The sequence below is a fragment of the Tribolium madens genome, unplaced genomic scaffold (genome assembly GCF_015345945.1).
Source record: "Tribolium madens isolate multiple individuals breed KSU strain unplaced genomic scaffold, Tmad_KSU_1.1 Scaffold_96;HRSCAF=242;Tcas5.2_LG5, whole genome shotgun sequence".
Classification (NCBI taxonomy): Eukaryota; Metazoa; Arthropoda; class Insecta; order Coleoptera; family Tenebrionidae; genus Tribolium; species Tribolium madens.
The window spans coordinates 10188157-10207985 of record NW_025401068.1 but is presented as its reverse complement, the minus strand read 5'-3'; the positions used below and the strand labels follow the sequence as shown (position 1 = coordinate 10207985).

The 19829-nt window shown below is 33.7% G+C and overlaps 1 protein-coding gene across 2 annotated transcripts in view; it reads left to right on the top strand.

Annotated features, from left to right (window-relative positions):
* The first annotated feature begins 4604 nt into the window (after nt 1-4604).
* The window catches only part of LOC123012392 (transcription factor Ken), a 64254-nt gene continuing 49029 nt past the window's right edge, over nt 4605-19829 (top strand). The window contains exons 1-2 of one of the 2 annotated variants that reach the window (XM_044410270.1): nt 4605-5009; nt 12174-12210. The gene's annotated coding sequence lies outside the window, so the exon portion shown is untranslated. The remainder of the gene's footprint in view (nt 5010-12173; nt 12211-19829) is intronic. The other variant, XM_044410271.1, reaches the window with a different exon arrangement.

Below are 19829 nucleotides of genomic sequence, written 5' to 3'. Positions count from 1 at the left end.
ATAATAATAATAATAATAATAATAATTAAAAATGAAACAACAAAAAAATATATCAAAATTGACTACTAAGCTCAACCCCAAAGTAATTAAAAAAATATTATACGAGAAAATAAAAAAATATTATAATTAACATTAACGTGAGGTAAACTAATTACTGTTAACCATGTGAAAACAAGAAATCTTTGTAGAGTGTACAAAATTTATACACCGAAACATTCAATGGAAAAAGATCAGTAGAATTAAAAACTTTGATACCATTAAAAACTAAAGAACGTTGAACGATAGACGTACTAAAGTGAGGTATAGAAATTTTAGTATTATGACGAATATTAACATTATGCATGCTTTTTCTAAATCTGTATTTATTAAGTTTGAGCTTGAACTAAAAATGTTAGAATTTAAAAATTTTAATTGTTGATTTCTGGCTTTCGTTCGTAATTTAATTTTCTAATTTTTTAGGCTGAAATAAGCTTTAAAGGGTTGATTTTTTTTAAAAGTGCTTGAACTCTAATTTAACCTTAATTAAGCTAAACCAAATCTGTTAACGGAAATAAGTGCTTTCCTGAGCAGAATTGTTGAGGCATACAAAGTACACCTTTATAGAACGTTAAAAATATTCAGTGCTAACAAAAAATGTGAGAATTCAAAAATTTTAATTATCGATTTCCCGCTAACGTCCGCAATTTAATTTTACAATTTTTCAGGCTGAAATAAGCTTTGCAGGGCTGATCTTTTTACAAAGTGCATTAACTGTAATTCAGCCTTAATTAGGCGAAATTATCGCGTTTTTGTCACTTGAAGATATGAATAGTAATTACCTGCATTCCTGCGATTTTGCAGGAAAATTGAGCAAAGCTCTGCTCTCGATCTAGCCACCTACTAAGATCCTGTTATTCTCGCTTTTATGGCCTTGTATTTAACAATTAGACCAAGTCGCAAAAAAATGAATTCTTAGATAAATTGTAAGTCGTCCACTCCTCTAAATGCCCTGAAACGCGTCCATCAATAATTTCAAAGTTGGAACATTTAAGTCTTTGTTATGACTGAAAACAGCCTCAAAGCCAGTCTTTACGACTAATAAAAGCGTTAATAAAACAGGCAAACTCCCGGAACGATCTGTTTTAATTGGAAAATTGTGGAGGAAAAAAGTAATGAAGCAGTTCTTTCACATTTCTGAAATTATTAAAAATGATCGAACGAGATGATTCTAAGTGGGTTAGACCTTCACCTATAAAATTTATTATTATCGGTCGAAATGGATGACACAGGTGTTAAAACTCGGGTTTATTGCAGGTGTGTGGCAGTAGGAAGATATCCATCAAAGCCCATTATGCGCCGAATTCCTCGAGCACGTGAAATGCCGCGAGATTTTCTCCCAGTAAGCGATAAGTTTGTCATTCGAGTGATATTTTCGCGTTTAATCAGAGTCGTTACAGCCATTGCTTCTAACTGTCCATAAATGCGATTTACATAGGCGTGACAAAAGTATTGCATTTCGAGCAAACATAAAAGACGAATTTTATGAGGCGTATACGTTTCAGGTCGTTGTAAGTGTCCTTTTCTTTGTAATCAATATTGTGCACGAAGTTCGTGAACGACGACGATTAATTCGTTGTTGGTAAATAATTATAGAGGTTTTGAATCGAGACACAATTTCGGGCAACGTGTTAAAATCAAACGATAATTTATTCCGAATTAATTTCCCACGGGCGGTTTACGCAACAGGTCGCGCCCACATTTTATAAATAAAATATTTTTTGTGACCGTCAACAAGCTACTGCTAGATAAACACCCGTTAACTGCTGACGCTATTGTTTCGACGAGGCGAGAGCTTTGCCAAGTCACTACCCTTTTCGGCAGGAAAGCTCAATCTTTCGAAAAATCTATTTGAGCTTAAAACTTTGCATTTTTTTATAGCAATAAATTACTTAATGTGGGCCAATAAACTCGAAAATGTTTCTACTTATGTAATCCGACACGGAATATTTTAATCTGTGCACAAAAATAAATACCTTCAACCAAACTTAGTGCTCTAATAAATGCATTAAAAAATGTAACCAATAATTTATTAACTGCTACCAGTTTCATGAAAAAAACTGGAATATTTGTGTAGTATTTATATAATTTACAATGTATTACTTGATAAGCTAAAATATCATCCTTTTATTACTAATTAATTAATTATGTAATAGATTAATTAAATATTATTGTAGCAGTCTGTAAATAAAAATTTAATTCAACTATATAATTTAGGCTTTTTTCTTATAAAAAAAACTCTTTGTGTAAAATTTAAAAAAGCAATATTTATTAAACAAAAATTTGAAAAAAAAGATAAACATACTGAAAACTGATTTTCAAGCTACTTTTTATCAACTTTCTAGAAAAATATTTTTGAGAGGTAAGTACATTTATTAGACAGACACTGAATGTCAAAAGAGATAATAAAAAATAATGAATTTAGTATTAATTTAGCTATAATTATATACAAGGTGAACAAAAAGTATAGAACCATGCGGTTTTTTTTCATTTGCTTTCAAAAAATAATAATTAATAAAAATTAAAGAGTAAGTACTATAAAATTTTTGAAAATGAAATTTTGTTTTGTTTTTGAGTTGTGCAATATTTTTTTTAAATGACAACTTATAGAGGATGATTTTCAAAAAAAAAAAAATTGTTAATTTTACAATTTTTCTAAATGTTAAGTATAGTATATTTTGGACTATATATTCCATGTACTAATTTTAAATAAGGGTCTATATTTTTCATAATTTGGAAAAAAATTTTTTTGATATGTTCTACATTTACTGAAAATTATATGGAAAACAAACACGTTTTACCCCGACACACTAAACTTTTATTTCACACACGACGCATTTCAACCACCAAGTGGTCATCCTCAAGTGTGAATAAAACTACATTGAAAATTATATTATCACCTGAGGATGACCACTTCGTGGTTGAAACGCGTCGTGTTTGAAATAAAAGTTTGATGTGTCGAGGTAAATTGTGTTTGTTTTCAACATTCCCATACCAAGAAGATTCAATAAAAAGTAAAAATTATATTGTTTAAAAAATTATAAAACTTGAACAAAAACTAACAAAAGAAAATAATAAAATCTAGTTGCATGTTGTTAATATAAAAAATGATGTTAACTACTCTCTTATTAAAAGTAAACACAATAAACAAATAAATAATAATAAAATAAATTAATAACACAAAATTAGATGCTTTTCTGATTTGTTATCGTCATTTTTTCTTAAAAATTTGAAAAGATTGGCAATATTTTATTTCATTTGCTGTTTTTTTTAACATTACAATGACATTACCTTATTTGACACCATGTAACTAGGTTTTGTTAACATTAATTAGCTTATTTTCAACATGTTAATTTTTTTAAACAACCATTTTTAGTAAAAGTAAAATTTATTGCACATGTACCAAGAAAACTAAAAACTAATACTTTAAAACTATGGAAAAACATGGGTTTGAATGTAAAATAAAAAAGTTGATATATAACTCAAAGTATATTATTTATACTCGTAACATTTTGAAAAATTCTAAAATCGTAAAATTAATTTAACTTATTTTTTTAATTTTTTAAATTGGGCCAAAGATAAAACTTCTACAGCGCTTGCCGTTTTTTTAACTTGGTATAAAAAAAAAGTTGACAAAAATTGAATAAAACCTAAATACCCAGTGGGTAATAACTTTCAAAAAATTTTATTCTTGAGAAACGTTATAGATTTTTATTGGACTTTTTTTTACAAATTTAAATCTGAAATTTTCAATAGTATTTCTGCACCAGAAGTAAACAGAAAAATCGGATAAAAATATACAACTTTGTCTTGTTATTTTTTAATTTTGTGTTTAGTTTACAAATATTTAAGTATACAAAAAAGAAGAAAATAGCAAATCTTATTAATCCTTGTAGCAACATATGAAATAAGTGCTTTTCTGAGCAGATAAAATTATTATGAGGCATATTTTTTGTAGGTTTATAAAAACCTTTGAAGACTACGTTTTAGTTAATTTTAATCCTCAAAGTGCACTTTTCAAGATGTATTATTATATTCGGTGGTTTAGGAAATATTATAGCATTCAAAAATTTTATTTTGTTACTATTATTTTACAAAATGTTATGTCTAATTTACAAAGAAAAAGCAAAATATGTAGTAATATTAATTATTCAACACGCACTAATAAATTTAAGTGTTTGTGTAATCAGAGACACTAACATTTTTCAGGTGTTTTCATGTTTTTGAGCTAAATTCTAAGTCCTAGTAAATATCGAAGAATTTGATTAACCAATAAAATTACATAGCAACATGTTTGAGTTAAAATTGAGCACACGAAAATATGGTAATTTTCGAATAAATCATCAATTTCCTCAATTACGAAATACCATATTCGCCTAATTGAAACATCCTAGTCATCAATTTGCATCTAGCGCTTATTTTAACCAATTTTCCAAGGGTTGGTCTGGTGGTCCAGCGATGAAGTCTCCGAGTTGGCGCTGGTGGGGGCCGCAGGTGGGGACTGGAGGGGACGAAATGTAGGTCTGTGGGTCCCCTTGGAGGTGGGTGGTATTCAGTCTGTTCGTGCACTGTGTGGTACCGCTAGTGTGCAGAACCGAAGGACTTCCGCTTGGGGAAGGTCGCAGCTCGCACCCCCAGTGTGGAGGAACTCGCCGGCGCGCTTAATGAATCTGGTTGAAAAACTCGTCCGCCAAATACGGACAGTGGTAATTGCGGCCGAAAAACTGGCAGTGGTCAATTTTCGTGGTAAAGTCGACTAATTGGACGTTTCTTTTGTGAGCACGTTTGACCTTCGGATTATTCCGGTTTGCGGACTATGCAAATGGCCACGAAGGAGTGATCATGATTTTCAGTGACAAAGTGACCCAAGTGAGGCTCTAATACTGACCGGAAAGTGCCCCCAAAGCTCTAACCTCATTCCGCAAGAATAATTAGTGAAACTCCATGTTGTTAAATTTGGATTTCCTATGCATGTAAGTAGTTGAAATAGTTCGGAGCGTACGACATCGGAATGCGACTGGTTCGCCGTAATTACCATCTTTGGTACGAAATGAAATTGCGACATGACTATTCTCCTAATCGACAACTTTATGCACTTATCATCGTCTTATCAGAGTCGACGACCCTCTATTTGGCTCCCAGATTGGTGCTTGCCCAAACTACAATTTGCATAAATTTACATAGACGTTGATTAATCACTCATCGATTTATCTTTTTATCCGCCAGACATGAAAATTATTTTCCACAATTTCTCCCACCGGTCAAGAAACCGCATAAATATTCTACGAGGAAAAAATGCTTTATTACCATACGAAGACGTGGCCGGGATATTTACACACGCGGATGTGTCACTTGTATTAATAGCGCCAATCATGAATAAGGCGAAAAACTTCATTACCGAACCGGTAAAATTTTTACCAAATTGTGTGCTAAATACCAAACAAACAAAATTAACTCTAGTCCTACTTTTTTTGCCTAATCGAACGCTTAAGCTTCGAAACTAAATTAAACTTTTTTGCACCGCTACTTATTGTAAGATCAAACACATTAAACCGTCTTAGTCTACTTTCATTTACTTCCATGCATCAAAAAAGTGATAACAGATTAAATTGGAAAATGAGCGAGAGCTTAATTAACTAACGCCCAAGCTGAAAAAGAGAAATTTAACCAATAGAAATAGCGATGTGTCAATTAGATTTAACTGCATTAAACTAAAGATGTAAATAAATCAGGTATCACTGACTTAACAAACTTGTAAGCTCACAATAATTGGTAAACAACTCTAAACGAGTTCTACATTAGATAACAGGAATGAAACTGCCAATGAATTACAAGAAGAGAACCAAAGATATCATTTTCAAAGCATTCACGCACTTGTGACGAGATAAAATAGACTAAATGCTCACATTTATTACTCACTAAATTATTCAAAAGCTACAATTTGTTCGCTGTCCATAGTTCTCAACACACTTCAGAAAAGTCTCAAGTCTTAAAATGATAACAAATATCTGGTTTTACGTAAGAATATTTTTGCTGCTTTAAAACTTAACATGAATGCTTCACCTCGTACTGAAATGTTTGCTGAAAAGTCTAAAAATCTAAGCGAATTTACCAAAACCCATAAACAATCTCGAATTTTTTTTTTAAATCAATGAATCAATGTTTCCAAGAATGATATAAGAAAAGAAAGAAAACTTCTTGTGGCAATCATGTCTTTTGTGTTAAAGAATGCTCAAATGTGTCGAATTAAGAATGTTGGGTGAAGCGTTCTCAAGGGGGCAATATTTAAGAACAATGCAAAGATTGATGCTTCTCTTCTCACCTCGCATTGAAATAATTGCTGAAAAGCAGGATTTACGATCAAAATTCCTTGTAAATTAAACCTTAAATTTCAGGTTTAGTTGTAAATCATGTAAATGACTTGTCTTGCTTCATAAATTTCAGATTTTCAATTTGACTTGCTGATTACTGCAACAATGTAAAAAGAAGCTTTCAGAGTGCTTCTTCCCAGTTTTGAATTATTGAATCCATTAGAATGTAACTAATCGAAAATTAGTTAAGCTGTAATTGAAGATCATCGAATGCATTTGCAAAGACATTTTTGTGTATAATTATGTGATTAGAAGATTATAAATTAAACTTGTAAATCGGTGAAGAGAGAAAAAAGTTGAAGATTGATTTCGAGAGGACACTCCTCTAGAATTATCAGTTCTGCTAGTGTAAAAAATGAGCATAATTAATCGTCAATGAATTAGAGAAATGTGCAATTTCCATTGATTGATTAGCGCATCCTGAACGATACGTTTCCGCTATAGATACGTCCTGAAAAAGGGCAAAGCTTTCTTAAATACTTGCGCTAATGTAATTTTGTAGCACGGCAAAAAGTTTGTTTACTTTCATTTGTAGTGATAATTACTGAAAAGTGGAATTAATTTTACGAGCAAAAACTTCATAAATTAAACGTCAAATTTCAGGTTTGGCTATAAAGTAAGTAAATTACCTAACTGCCTCATAAATATGAGATTATCATTTTGACTTGGTTAATTATTGCAACAACGGAAAATTACGCAAAAATTTTCCAAACGCCACTCCGGCACTCGACTGTAAAAAATCCAAATGAAACTAATCGAAAATTAGCAAAACCATATTTATTCATAATTAAAACGCAGTTATTTCGTATCGCATGCTAATAAAACGCATAATTTATGCGGGATTAAACGAAATTCGCCCGAGTTTTGGGTGGGCTGTGTTCCAGGAGCGTCTTCACCAACTCCAATTACTCGGAGAAAAGCTTCATTAATTCGCATTGTATCGCATTTAATTGCGGCGACTAATTTAATAATAAGATTTCTCGTTACTCTTGTTTTAACAATCAGGGAAAGTTTGCGATCTCTACTCATCCCAAATTCTCCCACCGATCCGGCACCTCCTACGAATTAATTTCATGATTTATATCGTGCTGAAAGTCATGTCGCTCGCTGAATTACTTGAATAAATCTGCACGAAATGAATTAATTAACACATTTTTTCGAAAAATTTATTTTTCGCCTTGCTGATTTTCGATTTTGGTCAGTAGCGGCCCCATCTCGATCGAGTCTTCACGCTCGAGGAAGCCTCAGGCTGCGACTTAGCGGAAAGTTTACTCACATACCGTAAAAAATTAAATTAGAATATAATTATTCAGTCATGTGGCACGTCCTCGGCGAAAAATCGCGTTTGACACAGTGGTTACTGGGTTAACAAGTCGCTAACCCGACCAAAAATCTCTATTTAGGGAGACTATTTACCATAAATGAAGATTAAACCGCCGGTTTAATTTTAAGCCTCCTTGTTGTCGACGTGCGGCTATTGAAAATCTACAATGTGTTGGACGTCACGGGAAGAAAAGACATGTTTTAATTTCATGTTTAGTGATGAGGAATTTGCTTCCTGTATGCTTTTCAACGAGACAATGAAAAAATAATTATCATGTTGGACGACAATAACACTATTTTGAACGGCAATTCTGCCCCAAACAAAAATTTAAAGCAATTACAGTCGTGGACAAAAAATCGGAATTCAAATTTAAAAGAAAAACAAAAAATTTGTTTTTAAGTGTGTGTTGTTAATTATAAGAAAAAATTTTCAAAGGAAAATACAAACAAAAATTATTTTGAATACTTGGTATTTTTATTAATGTTTCCCTAAAAAGTACAAGAAATAAAAGAATAACTAGAAACAGTGGTTAAATACTATTGTATAGAACTCACTCTATCGGATTCGCAAATGTTTTCTAAAACTTATTACAAGAAATGGGAGAATAATACAAAATAATAAATACAAAAACTATAAAGTATATACATGAAAACTGATTGTTTCTAGATTTTTTTAATATTCTTTGTTAAAAAAGTTTGCTTTCTAACGAGACAATGAGAAAAGTAGTTATCTTGCTGTGTACGACAATTTTGGTCTTTGAAAATAATTTCATAATAATTTATTAGAGATAGGTGATTTATTTATGTTTGTGCAAAATGGATTTGTCGTATAAATTTAGCACTTGACTGGCTTGAAATGCAGTTATTTTTTCATAAATTAAAAAAATAATTGGATTTATCTTGGAATTATCTAAAAACTTGTAACAATGGAACAATATGTTGTGCATATTTGCGTTTTGCAATCAATTTTCATGACAAATCTGCAATTTCACGTTTGTGGAACAAAAAAACAAGACTCCTCCTCTATAATATTCAATTTGGGCAAGATTTTCGCTGCATTTGTGTCTCAACGCCGTTCATTATAAAGCCATTAATTTTCTGAGATTACAATAATTAATTCATCTCCCGTCCACTTTGGTCAGTTTCTTGCACGGGCCATCCACCTCATGAAAGATTCAAAATCGTCGTTTGTTTTGCATGAAAAAATTAATTGAGCAAAACTAGTTTGCTTCGCCTAATAAATAACTGTAAACAAAGCCATTAATGTAAATGATTAATTCAGGAGTGAAAAAATTCAGCACGTTTTTATCGACTAAACGAATTTAGCGTTTAATGATAGTAATAACAATATGGTAAAAAGCGCAACAATGCGTTCGCCGTTACAGATGGGTATGTTGCCTCATTTGGGCAATTAGCCCAAATCCTGATGTATCGGAAGCGGCGCTTAATTACTACGATTGTCATCTACAAGATTTACGTCCAGACTTAATAACAGCCTAAGCGAAAAAAGGTACAGATTGAGATCTTCCTCCTGCTATTACGTTACACATCCATGCAGGTGATTTGCAGGAAAAAATCACTGTCAGTGCTAACGTTGTTATTAAGATGGAAAGCTTCAGGGAAAGTTGACGGAACTTTGAACCTATTAATTGAGCAAAATCTGATTAAAATCGAGGATTTTAACGGAATTACACTAAACGATCGAGGATTTCGTTAAGCTGCTTAGTGATTTTTTTATTCCAGAGTGTCAATAAAGCCGCACCTTTGGCGTTTAGGTAAAAGTCGGTGCGCTATGCTTAATTGACAAAAAATGGTTATATAAATTGCGATTAATTAGGCTTAACCTGTCATTCCTATGATAATTCAATATTCAAATCTCAAATATGCGTTACGCAATCCACTTTATTTTGTTTCCATTTTGTATTTAAATTTTAATTAATTTTACACGACAGATAATGAAAAATTAAAAATGAAAGTTTACGAGTCCGCAAATCCAATTAATTTTATCACAACTAATTAATTTTTTAAGTAAATGCAACTCCCTTAAAAAGCTCTGCGTGAAATTTCAGAAGGCGCAATTCTTATCTCGTCCTGTCAAAATATTATCAGTTTCGTTTAATGACCTTAATTTTATTCATACTCGAAATTGGTCATCTGAAGAAAGTTTTTTTTTTGGTAATTAACCGGTAATTGCATTTCAACTGCATTCTTTTCGTTTGGGTGCATACTCGATGCGCAAAAAACAAGTCAACTTTCACGATTTGGCTTTGCCAAAATATTGAAGCAAATTTCTCCCGAAGAAAAATTTATTTATTTCTCGGTGTGGTTATAAATCAAAGTCTTAGAAAACTAGTTTGAGCAAATCCCGTCGCGCATTTTCCCAACGCTGATTGATAAGTGTTAAAAATGCGCGACCTCAACGCGTGATAAATGCTCGCCTCCTTTCGCAGATGATGCGTTTCGAAGCACTAATTCGAAATAAATTGCAGATTAGATAAGGTCATCGCGCGACGGCCCTCACCTTCCCATCTTCATCGCCGTGAACTTAAATGGTAAAAACCGGGAAAGAGAGCAAAACCGGAGCGCGGCCGCGCCCAGCCACCCGCAGCACCGGATTTCGCCCGGAGTCGCGCGACCTTCCCCTGAAAAACGGCACTTCGTGATTGAAATTAAAAGCGGTGCACGACAGGCGGGTCGCGCAACTATGCCATTATTGCGCCACTGCTGCACCCACATAAGAATGCGTTTTTATCGGCGAAATGGGTGCAAGCATATGCACTCCCGGAGCCCCGGAAAATTCGCATGAGAGCGCAAAAATGCGATTTTCACAGCGTATTGAGTAACTGATTGTATGAAAAAGCGCAAGTGAAACTGAATTTTCCCACCACATAAGTATGGGAAATGTCGCTCGAAGCCGCCAAAATTTAAACAAAGATAATTGAAAACCGGCATTCAGTACGTGTAATTTCCGACAATAAAAATGTTGGACGTCACTTAAATTCCGACCATAAACCATTATTACGAGTCATAAACTTGGACGTGGAACGGCCGATTGCAATCTAGAAAGTGCTATCGATGAGCTTTATTGCAACCGGTTAATGTGCCTAAATCAAAATGCGAAACATTTGGACGACATTTGATTTAAGGCAAGAAAATGAATAGCTTTATTACAGTAATCTTTTGCGCTTGAAACAGAACAAAAACTTTCTTGGAGTTGAACTGTTGACAATTTTTGGAAGAGACGTAATGTAAGAAAAAGTGATCAAAACAACATTTTTCGAGTAAATTTTATTTGAGAAAATTAATTAAATGAGAGTTTTACGGTTAACAGTTCTGTAGTTTAGGATAATTTTTTATAAACTATAACTAGAAAATTATATTTTCCCAAAAATGTACGTAAAATAAACAGAATAGTTTGAAAAGTTGCCCAAAAAATCTCTAAGGAAAAACTTTTCGGACTGATACCTACGTCTTATTGAAATCGTCAGCAAAATTTATACAATAGTTTGTAAATTGTGCAACGTTATTTCAAATTTTTACATATTTTTTACTCATATCGTAATATGTATTTAACTATTTTATTAATTAATTTTTTTTTCCGCTTCTGTGATGTGTAGGTGTGTTTATTTTTTTATATGAACAAAAATTATTCTGAATGTTTTTACTACTTCTATTAATATTTTATTGAAAATTACAAGAAATATGTAAAAGAAAAAAATTTAATTTCTAAAGAATGTAAAAATTCAGTAACTGGTCCAAAGAATACCGGGTATTTGGTAAAAACGTTGAAAAATGTTGTGGTAGTTTCTAAGGTTTAAATAAAAAAGTGATTCCTGAAAAAATTAGAGCCTCTTTAAAATGGTGAGCAAAAGACTTTTAATTTACAAAAGTTTGCATCTGTAGTAATTTTTTGGCGCTGAAACTATTGGTAATATATATATCAAAAATTGTCTACTTTAATTAGAGGGGTAAAGGCACCGGCTTTTATTTCGGCAAGCAAACCAGACAGTGAGTTTTTTTTTAGGAAGCATTTCTAGACTTTTTTTATTTAAATCAAAGAAACTACCCCTGAAATTTTGCAACGTATTTCCCTGACTCTGTATACATAAAAAAATAATCGTTTTTCAGAGTTTTTTTGGTATTAAGCTGGTCAATAGTGTAATTCTCGCTAAAATTATAAATAAATCTTTTGAAAAAGCAGTTGACTCTTTTATTATTTGTAACAACCCACATTTTATATTTTATTTGTTAATCCGCTACTGTCCTAAATAATCCTTTGCCGTTGAAATAAGAGGTAAACTGCTTGAAGATGAAAATTTTAAACCAGTTTCAGCTATTAAATAGGTAATAAATTTTAGAATAAGCATTACGGGTGTTTCAATATTTTATATGTTGTTATTTTATTGTAAAAATCCTGCAACTGAGCGTGTTTTTCTGTTTCAGGTGAGCGTCTGTTGGCGATTTAGCAGTTTTTCCAGTGGTGAGTGTTGGCCTTTGCTAAGCGATGGTAATGATAGCGAGGAAGCGTTAATTACGGTCAATAAATCATCGCATCGATTACGTATTAATTTCGATTTTTTATGGAGAAGCGGGCTCCGGGAGGTGGCACACATGTCGAATCTGACACGGATTAGATACCCCGAGAAATTTTATACACAATTAAGACAAGGATAATAATTGTGCGAATCATTCATGAGAATTCGGAGTTTCCTGCTGAACAATGTACCTCGTTTCGGTGCTTTAATGAATATTTATAGGGATAATTGTAGCGTTACACTTTGCGAGACGAGTTTCACCGAAAACATGGCCATTTTTGCCAGACTTTGACACACAAATTTCAATGGAATCTGAAAAATCGGCGATGCGCTAAACCGGCGATTTCTCACTGTCAAACGCTGTAATAAATATCACAAAAGCATGCAAGCAAAAAATTCATAAATACGAAATGGAAACGGATACTATAATAAATAGAATACAGGAGTGAGAATAACTGTAAATCGGACGAAAAAGCTCATCCGGATTAACCTTTTTCAGAAAACAAACATCTACTTTTCTCCAGGAAAAATGGCTATTTATTATTAACTTTCTATTAAAAAAATAAAAAAACCGTTTTTTAATTGCCAGTAATTTGGTTTTAATTGGCGACACAGCAAATCCTCCGAATAAATCAAGTCAGAGGCATTCGGCGCGATTCGTCTGGAATTTTAAGCCGGTCATCGGCGATCTTTCGCAGCAGGAATCATTAATTCTCGAATTTTATTAATCGCAAATTTAGCCGTCATGAAACCTGAAAATTTCCGTCTAGAGATCTGAAAAATCCCATTTTGGGGATCTGGGGGAAGGTCAAAGGGAATAATCGTTACATAAAAGCAAGGAGTAGCGTTCCCAGCGCATTCCAGGCGTACGTGCTCAGCTCGGCATTGCTTCATAGGTCAGACCGGCGCGATGTATCTCTTCTGCACACCCAGGGGTCCGCGAACGTTGCGACGAAGGTCGCCCACTCGCGGAAATGTCATGCAACGCGCTCCTATTCATGTGTCGGAAAGGTTCGGATTTACGGAGGTAGAAGCACGCGAAACCAGAACAAAAGACAACAACCAAACGAATTCTGAAGAAATTTTCAGCATTTTTGCAATTTCGAAGCTGCCAGCTGATGGCCTTCGATTTATGTTTGAGCAAACACTGGAATTCGCTGCACGGAAGCTGTTTGCTTTGCTCAAAACAAGCTTTTTTCTAAGAAATGACAATGCTTCAATGTGTCTTAACCCGGCATTGATATCTCCAGACAGTTTTACAAAATAATTCATTCTCAACTCTATTAACACACATTTCTCGCTCTTGTAAACTAAAAGTAGAGTCACAAATGTAAAACCCAAATAACTATTGGGAGACTTCATCGATAAATCAAGATAAAATCTTTGATAACGAAAACTAACTGAATAGTTTACTTTTCGTTTAAAATATTTTGAAATCATTTTAAATTTATTTAAAATTAACAAGTCATCGTATATTAAAACTTGTTTATATGTTGTAAAAGGTCGGATTTACCCACAAAGGTAAAAGCACGCGAGATGAGAACAAAAGAAACGCAATTCGAGCAACTGAAACCGAATTCTACGTAAATTTTTAACATTTCTGGAATTTTATAAAAACGATTTTTTATGTCCGAACAAAAACAAGCATTTACAATGCGGAAGCTGTTTACATTGTTTTTTTAATTATTTGAAATTTGCACAGAAATTCTTTAAATGCTTCTTAAACAAGCATTGATATCTCCACAACTTTTTACAAAAAATGCATTTTATTTCTAAACACAGTTTTTTTTTGAATAAAATTAGTTGAACTGAATTACCGAGAAGAAAATTCGTAACCTAGATAGCAAAATATCATTATTCTAGCGATTGTAGAAACGGGAAATATTTCAGGACTTAAAAAATGTTGTAAACATTGTTTCTATCAATAATTTGTCTTGTTCTAAAATAAGCATTGGAAGATTTTAACAATAAATCAGAACAGCGAAGTCTGTTATTATATCGGAAAACAAAGTGAAAATCAAAATTCAAGAAAATACTTTTAATAAAACAAAACAAAGTTTTATAAGAGACGCAATTCGAGTTTAATTGAAATTATTATTATTTTTGTGATTTGGTAAAATTTTTCGATTTATGTTTGAGCAAAAGCAGGAATTTACACTACGGAAGCTTGGTTTGGTTACCCAAGACAAGTAATTTAGTCAACGCAACATGTGTCTTAACCTGGCATTGATTTTCAGTATTTATTCAGCATTGATTTTTATATAAATAAGCAAATAATTCTAAGCAAATCATTAAATTAATTTTGTTAAGAGATTTCAACGGTAGGTCAAGAAAAACTTTTGAGTACCTATTCACTTTCTTTTATTTGTCTTTCTTAAATATTTATTTATTTATTTTTAGGTGCACCTACCCACATTTTTGACTGTAGTATTGATTTATGTATGTAAATACGAAAAATAATAGATTTAGCCAAACCAAACAGAATCCTCGACCGGTTTGTTATGCAAATCCCGGCACATTTTCCAAAATCTAAACAATAAATATCCAAACTCAACACTCCCAACAATGCCTCGTATGACCTTCTTCACTCATTCTTCGAGTTTCTATAAATCCATTATGGTCATTACGAAACCTAATCTAATTTGTAGGTGTGAAAGACCTTAATTTCGTAACGGTCCATGCAAATTCGGTACGTTATATAAAAATGACCAGCACGCGAGGAATTTCTTGGCGAAATTTTGATCGATCCTAATTACAAAACGAAAATTTAAATTAAATGGTCTAGTCAGCGCACTTAATTGTGCTTGTAACTATTGTTCCCTAATTAGAGTGTTTGAAGTTTTAATTGCACAGGTCGGGTTCTCAAGTGGCTAATAATAGCGAAAAGAAACTGAGTTTAATAGACGTTTCACTAACACAAAAAATATTTATAATATCCAGGCTTTATGCATGAGCGACTCCGGACTTGACTCTTTAATTACTTTTTATCAGGTGGCTTCAGTATTTGAGAATTCGCCACGCCGGAAAACTAGTCCAAGGTGAAATTTTCAGGAAAATCAGTTCCGACTTCCTGCGTCTATTTTTACCCAACCGGTTCTTCATTAATATTAAAGGTTGGCACCACGTGTTGGTCGTAAAGATGTCGGTACATTGTTGCCGTTTAAAGAAAAATTTCGCGTCTGAATTACGAGCTGCGTGGAGGTAAATAAATGTTTTCAAAAGCCATTAAGTTTTGATTGATGGAGCGCAGATCTTGTGATGAGCAGATTTCGCTGTCGACGTATCCTAAAGACCTGCAACGTTGTCACGAGCATCGCAAAGAAAAAAAAAACCAACCAACGACAAGTAAAAACTTAACGCATATTTAATGATAGCCTGTAGAGTAAGTAATTTATTTTTAATTAGTTTTTTGATGAAGTGCGTTGTCAAATGGACGACGTGCTGATTGAATATTAGGCCATTGTTGGTTTTTCGCTTCGACGTATTTATCGATGTGGAGGTTTTCGGACATGGCAACGATGTAATTATTTCAAAATTTATCTTGAGAGATGTTTTGATATGGCCGGATTCCGGGCGGCTTAATGGACGACGAGTTTCGACGGACAAAAATTTACCTTTTTTATTATTTCGACAGCGAGGCTTTCTCCGAATTCGGCACAGGTGCCACTAATTTCAACCAGAATCAACAGCAACCAAACTTATTTATTTTCAGGACTCTAATGCGCAATCGCTTTTTCAGTGTTTGAAACTTGTGTCTTAATTCATCGTTAAAGTCTCCGGAAAACGGATTTTATTCTAATTTATTGTCAAAATCTTTTTGTAAGCTGGATTCACAAACACTAAATCTATTCGTTTTCGTTTCTTTTTGGAGAAATTTCTCTTAACTTATCATCGAAATATCTTCATAATTAGTTGCTTTTTATTGGAGTCTAATAATAATTATCCTTTCGTTGAAATAAATGTTGATAGTGGAATATTTAAAGAAATGTAATAAATACGGACAATTTTGCCGAAATTGATTTTTGATATCTTTTAACAGTTATTTGATTTTTATCACAAGTCAAGTAAATAAAACTGATTTATAAACAGATAATCTTTTTCGATGTGATTAGAGAAATTTTGCTTAACTTTTTTAATTAGTCGCTTTTTTACTAAAGTTTAAGCATTAACAGGTGTAATACTTTAACAAATTTTTAATAAATTCGTGTAGATATCAACGGTAGATTAGACCACATTAAAAAATTCACATTTTTTTTCAAAACTTAAATAATTTTTAAAATAATCAATTCAAAGCTATTCAATGTTCAATCACTTTTTACAAAATGTAATAAATGCTTACAAGAAGTACGCACAAGAATGTCGAATTTTTAAGAAGGCTTGAGAAGTACTAAAAGTTTTAAGCTTGTTGCTTGATCGTTAAAGTTTTCAAATTTAAATCGGTTTTTTAGTAGCTTTGCAAATATAAATATTAATAAATGCGGTATTGTGAGAAATTTCTAATCTATTAGAGATATTAGTATTAGATAAAGGCAATCAAAATTTCTGATGATTCTTCAAAAACGTTTTATTTAAATATAAAGAAATTTCTACAGAACAATGTTCAACCATTTTTTAATATGATTTCTAAAATGTGAGCCTTTAATTTTGTTTTTTTGCTTTAAGGGTCATTAGAAAATCTCTCTTGATTTAGGTATCACCGAAATCTCTTAGGTATATTAATATTAATGTTAATTAATTGTAATAAATTATGTGGAGATATCAATGCTAGATTAGGACACTTAAAAATCAGATTTTTTCTATAAAACTATAACGTTTAATTTTTCCAAAAATTTGGAAAACAAAGCTCTTTATTAAGAGTTTTGTTTCCACAACACGGTATGAAGCTGTATCGAGCAATCTGATTTCCACAGTTCCGTGAGCTTTCTGAAACTTTGATACTCATCTCCTGCTGTTTGCTTTTTTAGCAAATTTCAGTGTCACGTTTTTTGATGTCTTGATCCCGAAATTTTGGCATTGACCTCGGATGCTGTTCTCACACTTGTACGGAATGTAACGGTCTTTCACCGATTAATTATCGAATTGTGTTTGAAGAAATTGCACGTTTGCAGACAGGTGAGACGCTTCAGAAAGTCCGGTAGAATGTTTGCGCGAAGATAAGAGACGCACGAGCTCGGCAAATATGTATATACGCGATGTACACACAAAGACATACCGAGACACGTTACATACACATTTCCTCATGTTTGTTGCTGTTAACTTAATAAATAACCTCGTTAGATATAATAGAAAATATACGCGCTATTCGACGTAAATAGATGAATTATGCAGGATTTGCACCAGGAAAGGCGTTTCAGCGGCGCGTCCTCAAAAATACACACATTTACACCACATAACAGGACTAATTGAGCAATACATCAACCGAGATAAGAGATTTTCCAGCTCAAGAGAACGGATTAGAGACATTCGCACGTGCAACTTATTTTTCAAACACCCATCACAAATCTCCGTTTATTTCGAACCAAAAAATTGAATTAATTTCGTGGTCTTGGTCTTCGTATTCCATCCACGTCTCAGTAATTACATGGGAAGACGGTAAAGCATCGTGTGTGTTCATCGCCGGCCCATTTATTAAACCCATTAGAGCACGGCAATTTGATGGTCGAGCGTTAGAAATCCACGATGACGTAAGTGGTCGGGTCGGGTCACGAATTTCCGAAACTTAAATGTCAGTCAGTATGTCGGATGACATTTGGTGAAGAACCGGTCCTTGGCGGCGTTTCAATTAACGAATTAAGCGCGCAGTGGGGCGGAGACCCAACATGTGCGAAAGGGTAATTAGGCAGGATGGGGGCATTGTTTGCCTTGATTTGTTCTTGTTGCGAGATGGATTTATGGACTGACGTCAAGTATCGCCGCTTCTTTTGGTACTTAACAACAAGGAAAAAGCCAAGAGCGGCCAATTATCATCGCGGGAAAAATTGCTCCACCTCGTCGACCAGTTTTTTGATAAAATTGCCAAATGAAGACGAGAAAAAAGCGAATTTTCAGAGAAATGCACTCAAGAAACAACAATCAACGCAAGAAATACACAAATATTAAGAAATTTACCTAATCGCTTGATACACTTCAGCGCCACAATTAGAGACTTCAGCTAAATCAGTTATTTACAGATTTTCAGTCAAATTTAAGTCTAAATAAATTTATTTTTAAAATATCGGCATGTTTTGACAAGCATAAATTGCAATAATTTGGGATTTGGACATTTAACAGGACTTTAATCGGAGATTTCAACGGCGGATCAAGACACAAAATTAAAATCAACAATTGTATTTTTTCAATAACTTTGTATGTCTTGAGTGTTGATAAATGATCACGTCTTTATTTGCTCAACACTCCCAGAAGAGACTTTGACCGATTATGCCGGAATTGTTCGCTATATAACTTGATATCCATCTACACTCCTTGCAAGTACTAACTAATCCCATATTCCATCACCACCGACCTTAAAAGCTATGGGTTTGTCCCAAATAACCCATCACGTTTTTCCCACAACCCATGAGCGTCTCTAAACTTGTGTAGAGACAAAACCAGCATCGCCCAGCGTGATATTCACCTGTTCGGCAAAATGTAACATTGTGTTAAAATTAACAAACAAAAGGACATCACGGCGCGATTTTCATGAATTATTCATGAATGTGCTTACGGGCCTCTTTACACACGAGGTTCATTTGAGACATTGTGCCAAGAAGCCAGTTAAGTTTATGACGATTTTTCGCCGCTCATTTTATAATCATAGTGTTTGATTGATGGTTATTGCCGGCTGTAATAAGGTGTAAATGTCACATAAACCTGAATAACTCGCGAGAGACGCAAAGATTTTTAGATTTTAACGGAGATTTCGACGATAGACTGGAACACAAGCCCGACTTTTGTCCCAACTTGTCGTTAAAGTCTCCAACATTTGAATGTCCCAAAGGCATTGTTAGGGAGAGAGTGTGTCTTATTGATAGGCAATCGCAAAAACGCTTCGATAGAGACTTCTCGCTATATTAGGCGTTCGTTAAAACCCGGCACACAAGAGGCGTCTTTGTTGTTAACGACGACACCTGATTTACATAAATCTACAATCGTGCATTGTGGCTTGCGTTCGGCCCATTAGAAATGTAAATTTCACGGCCCAGTTTTGGAGTCGCTCGAGCGTGGACGAGTGAAACCGTCGGCTTGCGCAACCCGGAGTCGCAAACCCTCGCTCCGGGTGACGTCCAGCTGATCGTTTCTATGCAGGAAGTGCGCCGGAGGACAAGTGTACTGTTAGTCGCCGGATCCAGTCGGCCTTGGAACGGCAAACTCTGGATGCAGGATTACAAAGTTTTACACTCGATTGAAGATGGCGACCTTTCAACCAAGGTCGGCGAGGAAATGAAGTGATGCTTCGATATATCCGCTGGGATAACAAGCAGGATTTCGGTGTTTGTCTCAGGATTATTTCCTGCAACATGAGTGTTTACGATGCTGTCTCAGCATTAATTAAATATCGGCGACCCCCTACTCTTCCTGCTGTAAT